This window comes from Mesoplodon densirostris, chromosome 11, assembly GCF_025265405.1.
Source record: "Mesoplodon densirostris isolate mMesDen1 chromosome 11, mMesDen1 primary haplotype, whole genome shotgun sequence".
NCBI classification, from domain to species: domain Eukaryota; kingdom Metazoa; phylum Chordata; class Mammalia; order Artiodactyla; family Ziphiidae; genus Mesoplodon; species Mesoplodon densirostris.
The window spans coordinates 78,281,847-78,295,192 of record NC_082671.1 but is presented as its reverse complement, the minus strand read 5'-3'; the positions used below and the strand labels follow the sequence as shown (position 1 = coordinate 78,295,192).

The 13,346-nt window shown below is 44.4% G+C and overlaps 1 protein-coding gene across 7 annotated transcripts in view; it reads right to left on the bottom strand.

Annotated features, from left to right (window-relative positions):
- GLT8D2 (glycosyltransferase 8 domain containing 2) overlaps nucleotides 1-11,703 on the bottom strand; it is a 51,891-nt gene extending 40,188 nt beyond the window's left edge. For 4 of the 7 annotated variants that reach the window (XM_060111966.1, XM_060111960.1, XM_060111967.1 and 1 more), the window contains exons 1-2: nucleotides 11,566-11,703; nucleotides 3,933-4,396 (exon numbers count right to left, since the gene is read on the bottom strand). The gene's annotated coding sequence lies outside the window, so the exon portion shown is untranslated. Of the gene's footprint in view, nucleotides 1-2,159; nucleotides 2,534-3,932; nucleotides 4,554-11,565 lie in introns of those variants that run through there. The other 3 variants (XM_060111962.1, XM_060111965.1, XM_060111961.1) reach the window with 3 other exon arrangements.
- Between the last annotated feature and the right edge of the window lie 1,643 nt (nucleotides 11,704-13,346).

Below are 13,346 nucleotides of genomic sequence, written 5' to 3'. Positions count from 1 at the left end.
AATAAATAAATAAACAAACAAATAAATTTATTTTTAAATAAATAAATAAAAGCGGAGGGCTCGGGTCTTCATACTGGCCTTTCTCTTACCATCACAACAAGGAGCCCCAGAACCATGTTCCCTGAGCCTCTGTAAGCTTTCCTAAGCTGAGTGATTTCTGTGTTGTAGTTTCCCTGTAGTAACAAATAGTCGCGACTTCAGCATTAAGGGCCCATAGGCCTGTCTTCAGGACAGCAAGAAAGATGCAGCTGGAGAGTCATCTCACAGTGTTGGAAAGAGGAAATCCCTAGGTAAGGCCCTGGATGGTTGGAGCTTCAAAGGGGAAAGGTCCTAGGGCCTGTGACTAGGAAGAAAAAGGAGAGCTTAGGGAATTGATCTGGACCAGAGAAATGTCTATGAGGTTTAAAAACAGGTCCCAGAAGATCTTGCATGGGGAGTTGTTTTACCAAATGTCAAAGAGTTTGGGCCAGTTGTCAAACCTGGAAAGAATGTCTTAAGACCTGGCAGTGGCTAAGGGGATTAGCTCTGTCTTGGAAGAAAAGGCAAAAGTGGGAGGGCCTTCAGAAAAGTATTCCAAAAATCAGAGCCCATAAGTTTTATTTTACATGCCAACTCTAATCAGTTGGTAGGAGCTTTCAGGACTGACAAATTGAGGAGTCTAAAGCCATCACAAGACGCAGTGAAAGAAAGAAGGAAGGAAGGAAGGAAGGGCACTGTGATTGATTAATCATGTCTGCCATGGGTTCAGGTAAGGAGGTAATAGGAGAGGACCTGGGAATCAAAAAGGAATATAAAAGGGGGGCTCCTAAAATGTATTTTTGAATGACTTAAATCTGGCAGGGCATGTACCTGAGTGGAAATATCATGGGTTTTGTCATTAGACAGAGCTGACTTTGAATCCTGGTTCTGCCTCATTTCTTGTGTAATCTTGGGCAATTTACAAAACCCAGTCTGTAAAATGGGATTGTTTTGCAGGTTAAATTAAATAATTTATTACAATGATAACAGGAGACACTTACATAGTAATTTCTATTAGCCAGGCATTGTTCTAAGACCTTTATATGTATATTAATTAATGTGATTCCCACAACAACCCTATAAGGTTATTCTTCTCAGTTTACTGATGAGGAAACTGAAGTTCAGGAAGATTAAGAGACCTGCCAAGAAGTTCTGTGACTTCACGGGACTCTCTAAGACTTGACCCTGAAGTTCACATGTGCATAAAATACATTTAATAGAGCACTTCAACTTCAACCAGGCAGACTACAGAGTTATGAACAGGACAGGAGCATGGGTTCACTTGAAGAAAAGAGAAAGAAGGACAAAACCAGGACTTAGGAATTTGGCCTCCAACAAAACACCTCTGGCCTTTTTACTTTTTGCTGGAGCGTGAAAGGCTTACTCCTGATCCACCAAAATAAGCAGGGTGGGGATGTCTTCAGTTTTGCAGACGACCCATTCTGCTTTCTCCTGTGATGGATTGAGGCATTTTTTCACAACATGGCTTTAGACCAGGTGCCGACAAACTCCAGCCAGAGCCTGCCCATCACCGTTTTTTAAAAACAAAGTTTTGTGGGAACATAGCCAGGCTTATTCTTTGATGTTGCTGTTTGATGTTTTTTCCATGGTCATTTCCACACTACTTCCGCATAACTGAGTCGTCATGATGGAGACCATCTGGCCTGCAGAGCCACCTATCTGGCCCTTTGCAGGGAACGTTTGCTGATCCCTGCTGCCCACCTTAGGCCAGATTTTCTACATATCAATATGGCATGCATGATCAATCATCTGTCCTTAACCAAGGAAGGGAGAATAAGATGTCCCCTTGGGTGTTTGCCAGGAAAGGTATGAAGTAGGATGTCCCTGAGAAGAACCAGGGTGAAAACACATGTGGTCAGGATAGGATATTGCAGGGACTTCCCTGGCGGTCCGGTGGTTAAGACTCCGCTTCTACTGCAGGGGGTGCGGGTTTGATCCCTGGTCGGGGAACTAGGATCCCACATGCCACATGGCATGGCCAAAAAAATAAAAAATAAATAATTTTTTAAAAAGAATAGGATATTGCAGAGTGCCTATGTTGATCTATGTGATGTGATAAAATGGCTCTGTGTCAACTGGGAATCACAGTGTTAAAAAACAAACTTAAGCAGATTTCTCACCTGCAGCAGCGGTCCCCAACTTTTTTGGCACCAGGGATCGGTTTGGTGGAAGACAATTTTTCCACAGACGGTGGGGGGAGGCTGCGGTGGGGGGACGGTTCAGGCGGTAGTGCGAGCGATGGGGGGCGGTGCGGGGCGGCAGATGAAGCTTTGCTTGAGCTCGCCCGCCGCTCACCTCCCGCTGTGCGGCCCGGTTCCTAACAGCCACGGAGCGGTGCCAGTCTGCGCCCCGAGGGTTGGAGACCCCTGTTCTGTGGGACTTCTCAGGACTTTTAAAATGCCATCATGCCTTGAGAGTGCTGAGAGGGGGACATGGCTCACAGAACGTATTTTCCCCACGGGACTATCTTCTTTGGAACATTCTTTGGCAGACGCTGAAATAAAAGAAATCTTTAGAATCATGCCCCCTAGGAACTAGGAATGAAAATGGTGAGGGCTGTGGCTTGCTGAGCATGTCTTTCTCTCAGCAGGGGAAGGAGCAGGAGAGCTAAAGAGAGCCCGAGTGGAAAAAAAGGGGAGGTGTTTGAAGAGAAGAAGGAAGGAAGCAGAACCCTGGAGAGACAATTTGGACGGATGTGAGGAACACCTGGACGACTGGACTATGGGGGGGAACGATGTGTCAAAGCAGGGCTGTGGCCCAGTGCAGGGTGTGTGGTCACTTTCCCCACCACCGTTGTCGTCATCAGCGCCACCAGAGAAGCTGACCTCCCCTGAGGCCTCACGACTCCGCAGATCCTGCGTTATGTCCTTTAGACACATGATGTCGCTTAATTCCCAGTTTACAGATGAAGAGATAGAGTCACCCAGAGTCAAAGTTTATAAAGCTTATAAGTGGCAGCGCACAGACTCACCTCTGTGAGTCGGACCCCAGAGCCTATGTTCCCACCACTGCCCTGCACTGCTCTACTGAGTTAGAGGGAAGCCTGGAATTCCATTATGCAGCACGCACAGGATACTGTATACAAATGCAGCACCAAAACATTCAGAGGAAAAGACAAAACAAACCAATGTCACTTTGGATATTTGGCTGCACGGGCCAAACAGCTAGAGGACTGACTTTTTTCCACAGCACGTTCAGATGTTTGGATATCATATTTTCTTCCCCTCTCTCTTCTTACTCTTGTATTAACTATCCCTTCTTAACTTATGTCATAAATTATATATCAGGCTTAGCCAAAGTATTACGCTTGCTCATAAAGTGAACAAAAGAAGACATTTTTTTGAAAGTTAAAAAGCATTTTCAACCCGACCGTTATGACTACCATATTTACAATAAGCCTCACTTAGATTTCATACAACTGCCAGTTCTTTTGGGGGGGTTGGGGCCCTCAGAATAGCTTCCTAGGACAGATTCTGAAAACATGAATCACAGCTCCATTAAATCTTTTGTGGCTCAGAAACATACCAGCATTAAATGCTAGCATTTATCCAGTCCTAGCTAACAGATGATTTCCACACTTAAAATATGATGAAAATAGTAAGTAAATCACACTATTTGGGGGTAGGGGGACGGAGATAAACCCAGGTCTGGAAAAGCAGTCCAGGATGTGAAAAACTTGCACATTGAATATTTTGGATTTGCAGCGATGGCAAAAAAAAAGAAGAAGATGCCGCTAGCATGCTACAAACATCAGCTAGAGGGCCTGAAGGTGGTTTGCGTGGGATAGTCCACCTCTGATTTACTTTCTTGCATCTACAGCAAAATAAAGGACAGCTGCCAGCAGGCCAGGGTGAAATAGAAAGGCTGTCACCCTGCTGTAAATTTCTGTTTACCTGGTGAGCGGTGAGGGCAAGGCTCCTCCGTCCAGAAGAGCTGCAGGGCAGAGCATTCAAATCGTGGCTGGCCCTGGGATGACGCCCTTTACACTGCTTCAGCTGCTTCTACAATCCCACTGGAAATCTCAAAGGGCTGGAGAGCCTCAAGGCCAGTATTCCGTTTCCAAGACAGTCTTCCTCCCCCACTGCACCTCCCCTGCTTGTGCAGACTCTGGAGCAGCTCGGGTTTCTTCCACCCCTGTTCCAGGCAGCTGGGAATCTAGGCGTTGTGCTGGCTGAGTGATGTGGCCCCTGAAACCACTTCCAGATGGGCTTGGCGGGTCAGACTTCCTCTCGCAGCCTCCTCCGGCAGCCCGCAAATCATTTCAAAAACAAGGCTGCTCTGGAGGAAAACATTCCAAACTGGAGAAAAGCAGATTCTTGGAGGGTGAATTTCCACCACACGTTGGGTCTAAGGTAAACTTTGAGAGGGCAGAAGTGAAAAAATTAAGTTCATACTGATTTTAAGAATATCTTTCCTGGCCACTAGCTTCTCCTAAAATGCCCTAGTCATTAAAATGCTGTTGTCCCCAAATCAAAGCCCAGATAAAAACTGTGGTCTCCCTTCGACCAAGGCAATGATAGTGACGGAACTTTCAAGATGGTGTGTTTTGTGACTGAACATGGGAAGGAATCAGGCAGTGAATCAACCCCACCCAGCTCTGTGCTGTTCTGTGTTCCTGCCACTGATTCTCAGAAATCCAGGAAATGGTGCCAGCACTTTGCCTGGGATCATGGAATTTATTTAGCAATGGCCTCTCTCCCTCATTCCTATAAAGAAATCAGTCTGCCTCTGCTCACTGCCACCTTCTAAAGTGGTATTGCCCAATAGAAATATAATGCAAGCCACACTGTCATTGAAAATTTCCTAGTAGTCACTTCAAGAAAAGTACAAAGAGGTAAAATTAATTTTAGTGATAAATTTTACTTAACATAATATATACAAAAATATTATTTCAACATGTAATTGGTATAAAACTTATTAACAAGACATTTTACACTTTTTGTTTTGTATGAAGCCTTTGAAATCTGGTGTGTATTTTACACCTGCAACACATCTCAATTCCCAAACTAAATTTTATCAGAAACAATTAGATTTGATAAAATTTACAGTTTAAAAAATAGATTCACATATTCAGGTTGCTCCAAACATACTTCAAAATTTTCCAATAACTGAATCTTGAATCAGTTTTTCAATTTAAATTGATTAAAACTAAGTAAAATTTAAAATTTGGTTCCTCGGGACTTCCCTGGTGGCGCAGTGGTTAAGAATCTGCCTCCCAATGCGGAGGATGTGGGTTCGATCCCTGGTCAGGGAACTAGATCCCACATGCATGCCGCAACTAAGAGTTCGCATGCCACAACTAAGGAGCCCACCAGCCGCAACTAAGGAGCCTGCCTGCCACAACTGAGAGACCCAGTGCAACCAAAAATAAAAAGTAAATAAAATAAAATTAAAAGAAATTATGGGGCCTCCCTGGTGGCGCAAGTGGTTGAGAGTCCGCCTGCCGATGCAGGGGATACGGGTTCGTGCCCCGGTCTGGGAGGATCCCATATGCCGCGGAGCGGCTGGGCCCGTGGGCCATGGCCGCTGAGCCTGCGCGTCCGGAGCCTGCGCGTCCGGAGCCTGTGCTCCGCAACGGGGGAGGCCACAACAGTGAGAGGCCCGCATACCGCAAAAAAAAAAAAAAAAAAAAAAAAAAAGAAATTATGTTTGTTTAAAAATAAATAAATAAATAAATAGAATTCAGCTCCTCAGTGGCACTAGTCTTTTTTTTTTTGGCTGCATTGGGTCTTTGTTGCTGCAAGTGGGCTTTCTCCAGTTGTGGTGAGCAGGGGCTACTTTCATTGCGGCGAGGGCTTCTCATCTTGGTGGCTTCTCTTGTTTCAGAGCACAGACTCTAGGCTCGTGGGCTTCAGTAGTTGCAGCATGCAGGCTCAGCAGTTGTGGCTTGTGGGCTTAGTTGCTCCGAGGCATGTGGGATCTTCCCAGACCAGAGCTCAAACCCGTGTCCCCTTCATTGGCAGGCGGATGCTTAACCACTGCACCACCAGAGAAGCCCCTCCTTTATTTCTGCTGGGCCATGTGCTGAGCTGCAAGAGGCTTACTGTCTATGACCTGTATTTCCAAATTGGATGCACAGATTCTCCCCTGGGGAAGAAATGAGAATAGAAAGAGATGTAGGATATAAGGGGCACCCTAAGTGTAGTGGCTTCCAGCTTGGGCTCTGGAGACAGACCGACAGACCTAGGTGTTAGCTCAGATGTTACACTTACACATTCCTGAAAATCTCACCTTCAGTTTCCTCATCTGTAAAGTGAGGAAGCTTCTTGTGAGGGTTAAAAGACCTCATGCATGTAATGCACTCAGTAAGGGCTCAGAACATGGAAGTTATTATTATTGTTGTTGCATGAAGACACCTCAAGGTATAAACAAGAGAAAGAAATTGTAACAGTAAGCAACCGGTAACTTTTTTCAAAAAGTCCAAATGAGTTATATACTGTTTCAAACACTGGTAGCCTGATACAACTTAATAACCTCTCTGCTTCTTCCCTTCTAATAGAAACACTCTGTCATTTGAGGTGGCAACTGTCTAGTTAAAAATACCTCCTCAGAGGTCCTGAAGCTAGAGCGGCATGTGAGCAGAAGCTGGCTGTCTGTGACTTCCTAGAAAGCTATTGTTTTCCTGGCAAAGAGCTGTTTGGTGCCTTTTGCCCTTTCCTCCTGTCTGAAACCCAACCTTGGTGCCTGGAGGTGGAGTCGCCATCTCGCAGCCCTGTGGATGAAAGGCCCACCCCGTGCTGCTGCATATGGTCCCACGGGCTGCGTGCAGAGACCACCATGGCAAGTCAGTCAGGGTCCCGGCAGGACACAGATGGCCCACCCCAGTGAGCTAATGGTGGAGACTCTGAAAACAGGTACTATTTGAAAAGGTGTAGTCAGTGTTAGGGAAACCTGGTTAAGAATTAATGCTATAGAACTTCCCTGGTGGCACAGTGGTTGAGGGTCCGCCTGCCGATGCAGGGGACACGGGTTCGTGCCCCGGTCTGGGAAGATCCCACATGCCGCGGAGTGGCTGGGCCCGTGAGCCATGGCCGCTGAGCCTGCGCGTCCGGAGCCTGTGCTCCGCAACGGGAGAGGCCGCAGCGGTGAGAGGCCCACGTACCAGGTAAAAAAAAATTGATGCTATAGCACCAGGAGTGGGAGGAAGCAGCCGCAGGGAAGGGCTGCCCAAGAGGAGCGCCCTCTGTTCACCCCCACTAAAGGGACTAGGAGGTACATTACCCCAACCTTACAATCGCCCGTTGGTGGCGCCTCCCATTGGCCAAACCCAGCTGGAAGTCAGAGACCTGGAGACGTCAGGTGATGCAATACATTTAGGTCAGCCTCACGGCACTGAACAAGTTAAAGAAGAGTAGAGAATAGATCTTCATAAGCCAATGGAAACTATCTGTGCCCTGGCGCTGGGTGACTCAACAGCCCTGCACATGTTAAGTGAGGAGGGCAGAGCTAGAACACAGGAGAAGCCTCAGTCCCGACGGCACCGGGAGTCACCAGAGCAGCCTGAGCTGACTGCTTACGGAGCATCTAACCGTGTGAGGAAAATAAACCTGGATGCGGTTAAGTCACTTTGGTTAGGTTTCGGTTATCTGCCTGAACACAGTCCTATGCCATCTATATGCATTTTCGATTTGTGCTATCATTAGTCAACACAATGTACATCTGAGTCATTATTATTCCATGTTTATTTCTTATTAGTTGAAAGCCAAATGTTCATCATTTCTTACCCAATGGGCCTGCCTTGGCTGAGTGTATTACTTTGTAGATAAGTAGGTAAGATAAACTCTATTAAGGCTGATAAATGTGACGGGAAGGGAAGGAAGCAGCATTGTGCAGCAGCAGTGAATCACTGCACTGGGTCAGGCTGACAAGCCTCTATTTATTGCCTCGGTCTCCCAGGGCTGGGCTCCAGGATCATCCACATGGGGCAGGAAATACAACTATGGGGGCTTCAATTCCCTCTCTTTGGCTGGTGGGGCTCAGTGATGGGTCATCTCCTTGTCCAGAGCTTAGCTGCTCTGGCTCTTGCCGGCTACCCCCTGAGCTGCAGCAATCGCTCCTGCACCGGACTCTTTGCACAAAGGGTCCCTTTCTCCCACGTGAGATGACTGCTTTTCCTCCCTGGCTTTTGTACCAGCTCCTTCCTCTGGTAATTGGTGTAAGCTCTACCTGGCCTGGGGTCCTGCCCCGCTCTGGCCAGCTGCCCTCTCCAGGCCTTGGCCGCGGCTCTAGCCATGGCTGGAGCCCTGTGATCTGGGAGCAGACCTCTCAGACACCATCTGCTTCCTTCATCTCAGGAACAGCGCCTGCCTAGGCTCTCTACTGTTTAGCTCTGCCTACCTGCTGGCACTCCTCAAAACCCCTTCTCAGACTTCTGCCAATAAGCCCTTGGCCTGAGTTCTCAACTGATATTAAGGTATCCCTTGGACACGGCCATTTTACATTCTTGGCTGAAAACACTGCACTGTCTGCCACCTCCCAGCACCAGTCCCTCCCTCTCGGACTGACTCCTCAGTGGCCCGTAGCTCAGGAGGAGTAGAAACAGTAGTAATATAATGAAAATGATAGAAGTTAAACAATCTATTACTTACTAAATGCTAACCACGTGCTAGGCATTTCATAAGCGCAGCACTGTCCTTGCTCTGCATGGCATCAGCACAAATTTCATTCACCACAGTGTAGTTTAATAACATCAGTACCCCTACAACACAATTCAAATCTGTTACCACAGTATATCAACTGAGTAATTGGATAATTACTAACTTTGCTGCTAGCTTTTCAGTCCACAAAATTACTACGCTGATAACAGAGCCACATCAATGATGAGTGACCAATCAAGTCACTTCTTTGACAGTCTGTCAGTGATTGGTCACTGGATAGCTGTTATTCGGCTTATGTACAGACAGCAAAGCATGTAGTTGTGTTGCTTCCTTAATTCCCAGTGATAAACCCAGGTGACATCTACAAAAATGGATAATAGAATTGGCCAACAAAGAGAAACGTTAGCAAAGAAACAAAAAATGATAATAGTGGGACTGACATTCAAATCAAAGGTAAATGAAGGTAGAGAAGAGATTAGTTGGCCGTGGGATGATACTGTCGCTATTCAACTCGAGCTATGCAGCCAGAAAAATCTAGTAAGGGTGATTTTACGAACATAAATAAGGAAAGTGGTTGTGATGAGAGGGATGGAGATATTCCAGAGGAAATGACATGGGCAAAAAATTCACATTAGAGGAACTCTCAAAGGTATTTTACGATGTTAAAAGTGCAAAGGATAAAATATGGGAAGCTGATCCAAACTTAGAAAGGAGTATGACCATCTTCCAAGGCACAGAAAAGATGCTCACTCCTTACAGTAAGTTATAGGGCAAGAAGGTAAGCACTGCTCAGCTGCTCTTGGTAAGTTTTATACCAAAACCAAAACAAAAACAAACCCTAAATATTTAATTTTCATCTTCAATATGTCCAATGTTTTAAATTACAGTAGAACAAATAAACATTAAGTCTACTATTTTTTTCATTTCTTTAGACATTTAAAACCAACAGTAAGAGAACTTTAAATATTTTGACAAAAATTTTTAATGATCATGAACAAAACAATTGTAATTTTTCCCATTAGTAATTAAGATCGCTTTGCAGGGTTTCAGCTTCCATGGCCATTTTCGCAGAACTGCACTCTCATGCAAAGCAAGGACAGCCTGTACTTTGCATATATTATCTCAGTTGATCTTCAAATTAACCTTAAGAAATAGATGCTACTACAATCCCCATTTAATAGACAAAGCATCTGAAGCTCAAAAAAATAAATAATTTGACCAAGACCACATAGCTAGTAAACGGCTATGCCTATTGAATTCTAAATCCTGTGATCTTAACCTCTATGCTATACTAAGATTCCAGGTAAATGATGGTGTTTGATATGGGGGAGCGGGAGTGAAGGAGAGAAAGTGGTGACAGATGAAGGCATCTTCTCTAATATAACTTCAAAAGGCTAGAGCAGCGCTGTCCAATGAGCTTTCTGTGTTCTAATATATTTTTATAGAATATAAACAACTATATAATCTATGAGATAGACATATATTCAACCCTAGTACATGTGTAAATCTACATGTACTTCTGAATCCATCTTTTCTTGATCCTCTAGGATCTTGCTCAATCAAGTTTCAACCTGCCCTGAGACAGGCCTACCTGGTTAACTCACCAATTCTCATTTCCAAACCTTCTTCTCCCTTGCCTGCTTCTCATTACTGAGGCTAAAAACAAACAAACAAAAACACTTTCCTAGACTCCTATAGCCACCCTCCTGCAAGAAGACCCCCACGGTCTGTTCTTCTCTTCTTTCTCTGTGATAGAACATTGACTATTACCCGAGCACTTGGCCATTCTAAATAAAAACTACATTTCACAAACTTCCTTCAACTAGCTGTGGCCTTGTGACTAAATACTGGCATATGGGATGTAAGCAGAAATAACACGTACAATTCCAGAATGTGTTCTGGAGAGGGGAACATTCCTTTCCCCTACTCTTTCCTTCTGGCTGGAGTGTAGAGGCAATAGCTAGAGCTGGAGCAGCCATCTTGGATCATGAGCTGGAAGGAGGAATTCCAGTCTACAAAGTCTACAAATTCCTGAAGATGTGGTGAAATAGAGCTGCCATGCTGGCTTTGGACTGCCATTTCCGAAGTTCATTTACATGGGAGAAACATAAACTTTTAAAGCCTATTTCTGTCACTATAGCTTACGTAATCTTAATATACCAAATGCCCCAGTTCTGGCCAGTGAAACCTAAGAGCGAGTATGCTGGGTGGCTTCTGGGCAAGATGCTTTTCCTCCCTGTAAAACGGAAGCCCTATTTCCCCATCCTGGCTGTCCTCCTGCTTCATGTCTTTGGGCATGGTTGTATGGGGACACAATGTTCAAAGGTACAACAACCTTCTTTTGACCATAAAGGAAAAGTCAAGAGAAATTCAGAGCTGCTACCTGGAACCATAACACCACTGAACTGCTGAATTAACCCTAGACCTACCTACCCCAGATTTCTTGCGCAAGATAATTAAGTGCCTTATCATTTAGCCACACTGGGTCGGATATTCTGCTACTTGTAACAAAAAGCATTTCCAAATGACATATTCTTTTGCTATGATTTAAATGTTTGTGTCCCCCTCCAAATTCACATGTTGAAATCCTCACCCCCAAGGTGATGGTGGAGGAGGTAGGGTCTTTGGTATTTTGGTGCTTAGGTCATAAGCAGGGAGCCCTCATGAATGGGATTAACGCCCTTATAAGAGACCCCAGAGAGCTCCTTCATCCCTTTCACCAGGTAAGGATACAGTGAGAAGTCAACAGTCTGAAACCTACAAGAGTATCTTCAGCAGAATCTGACCATGCTGCCACCCTGATCTTGGACTTTCAGTCTCCAGAACTGTGAGAAGTAAATTTTGGTGGTTTATAAATCACCCAGCCTCTAGTATTGTGTTACAGCAGCCTAAGCAGACTAAGACATCTCTATTGCTCCTTCAGTCTTACCTTTTCAACTGGATCCTTCTTCTGAGCCCACGACCATGTTCAAGCCTCATCCTTGGGAAAGAATGAGAAGAGCTTGCTCTGTACACAGCCATTTCTCCCTCCAGCCACTGTTTTTTCTTTCCTTTTGGGGCCAAGTCTCTGTAAAAAGTAGATTATACATGTTATCTGTGCGTCCTCACTTGTTATTCATTCTTCGATCTTCTGTGGCTTCCCTCCTCCCACTCCAATGAATATTTTAATCTAGGCCATTAATAACCTCTTAGTTTGCAGATGTTGCTGCTTCGTATTTTTCTTATCTGACCTCTCTATGGCTCTTGGCTTTGATAACCACTTCCACTCTGTGAAAGCCCCTTAGCCTGTGGCTTCTTTGACATCGCCCTCACCCAGTTCCCTTTTGACTTCTCTGGCTATTCGTTCCCCATTTCGTTCATGAGAGCCTCCTGCTGTCTTTACCTCTTAAGAGTTGGTTTCTTCAGGGCACTATTCTGCCTCATTTTTCTCTTCCCTTTCTACACTCACCTCCTAGGTGGTAACTTCCATTCTTAAAGTTTCAAAGATTGAAGGTAGCTTTCTTGAGAATTGGGGACCTATTCTAGACTCCTCGCTTAAGCAGCATTGAGTCAAAGGTGCTCTGGTAAAATATCTTTCCCACTGGATTAAGCATCCTGTCATGTATTGAACTGTGTCCCCCCAAAAAAGATATGTTTAAGTTCTAACCTGTGATTGTGACCTTATTTGAACATAAGGCCTTTGCAGATGTAAACAAGTTAAGGTGAGGCCATTAGGTGGGCCCTAATCTGATGCGACTAGTGAACTTATAAGAAGAGAAGAAACACAGACACACAGGGACAACACCATATGATGATGGAGGCAGAGGTTGGAGTGATGCTGCTACAAGCCAAGGAAGGCCTAGGATTGACGGCCACCACCAGAAGCCAGAAAGAGGCAAGGAAGTATTCTTCCCTACAGGTTTCAGAGGGATCATGTCCCTGATTTTGGATTTCTAGACTCTAGAACTGTGAGACAACAAATTTCTGTTGTTTTAATCCACCTGGTTTGTGGTACTTTGTTACAGCAGTCTTAGGAAACTAATACAGACCTCCACCACTATCCTGAAGCTCCTTATCTAAGCAACCAGTTATCACTTGTAATCTCCTTTGTCTTAACATTTTGCCTTCATCTCTCCCTTAGTTCAGAGATTTTCAGACTTTCAAATATCATACACCAGTTTTGATTTTTTTTTAATTTGAATATCAACATTGGGTTTGCAACTTTTAACTTTACCCTTAGTCTTTTGCTATAAGGATATTAAAAAAAACAAAACAAAACAAAAAAAACTACCATCCACTTACAGCATCAGTCATAAAAGTTAGGACATTTTAACACTAAACTCTCAGAATAAAATACAATTCTTTAAATGAAGTATTTAAAGTTTTATGAAAAACTCATGGCTCTACCCCAACTTTTCCAGTATTGTTTCAGATACCTAAAAACTTTTTAACTGAAACATTTAAGAGCCCAAGTTCTGTATGTGACCAAGAAAAATATCAGTACATAAATATTCATAGCTTTCTTTGTTTCCAGCCACCTTCCTATTCCAATTCCAAATTCTCTTTGACCATATTATGAAAGTGGGGAATTAATCAGTGACAGGAAACACTTGAAAAGCAGGAGCTGGAAAGAATAGTAAGAATTCCTTTTTAAAAGGGAGAGAATTACATCTCAAAAGGAAGTTTACATGAATGAGAAGGTGGGAGAGGCATGGTTAGGCTTGAGGGAAT